We start from the raw sequence: 1,058 nt of genomic DNA, 5'->3' as shown, positions 1-1,058 counted from the left end.
ATAATAATTAGGCACAAGTGAAACATTAAGGGGGCCTAGTGTAGACACCTTCTACTCCTCCAGGAATGGTTATTGTTGAGGAGGTAGAAATGAAACATATGGAAAATGTTGTAAGTGGAACACTTAAGTCTTTACTACTTGTTGGAAACTTCGGCTCATGAGGCTGAGTCTATAAGGTAAAAGGAAGCTGTACTTAAACACTAGCTGTCTCAGGGCGTAAAAGAGAAATGACACAGGGGACACCTGGATTTAAACCAGGGACCTCTTGATCTGTAGTCAAATGCTCTACTACTGAGCTATATCCCCACCTGTCAGTCTTCCCTTAATAAAGATTCTTTCATAATTGCCATCATTGCCAAGCTGCTCTCCTCATTATCCAGTATCTCCCTGGGGACCTACATGAACTTCTCCTTGCACACCCACTTTCACACCTGTCAGAATCTGCTTTCCTTCTCCAGAGTCTTCCCACCTATGCTCACCTGAATAGCTCTCTTCTTATAGAACTTCTCCCCCTCTCCTTTATTATTACTATTACTGGGTCACAAAATGAACTCTACTCATTCCCCTCAGTATCTAATCCTTTGTCTTTTTAAGTTTTCTCCTTCTTCCACTCACTACTTTGGTGTTTTTTTCCTGGGCCATGGTAGAGGTTCTCAGGGGCTTGGCTTACCCCAGGGGAGGCATCTGGCCAATAAAGCTGCAGTCCCAGGATTTGGGGAGAAGGACAGTGGACAAGGGCAAATCCAGATGTCAGTATAGCTGGAAGACCTGAAACTGGGCATTGAGCCTATTTGCTCTGGAATTCAAAGAGCTTCTGCTTTATAGCATTCAATTTCTCAATATTGAGCCATCATTGCAGTTTTGTTTTGAGTCCTTCTTTGTTATGATGGACTATACTCTTGGATAAGATTTCCTACTATTTTATTTAGTTTATTGCAAAGTGATAGTGGCCTATAGCTTTCTTTTTGGTACATTCTAGTCTTATTTAATTTTTATATGAAGATTATGTAAGCTTCCTAGAATGATTTGAAGAGATTTCCATATTTTTCTATATTCTG

General features: G+C 40.5%; 1 non-coding gene across 1 annotated transcript; it reads right to left on the bottom strand.

Annotated features, from left to right (window-relative positions):
- Positions 1 to 234: 234 nt before the first annotated feature.
- TRNAC-ACA (transfer RNA cysteine (anticodon ACA)) lies at positions 235 to 306 on the bottom strand. Its single transcript has one exon. It is a non-coding gene; the product is annotated as a tRNA-Cys (tRNA).
- Between the last annotated feature and the right edge of the window lie 752 nt (positions 307 to 1,058).

Source organism: Trichechus manatus, unplaced genomic scaffold (genome assembly GCF_000243295.1).
Source record: "Trichechus manatus latirostris isolate Lorelei unplaced genomic scaffold, TriManLat1.0 scaffold00048, whole genome shotgun sequence".
Classification (NCBI taxonomy): Eukaryota; Metazoa; Chordata; class Mammalia; order Sirenia; family Trichechidae; genus Trichechus; species Trichechus manatus.
Note: the sequence above shows the minus strand (reverse complement) of the source record. Positions and strands in the feature narration are given on the sequence as shown.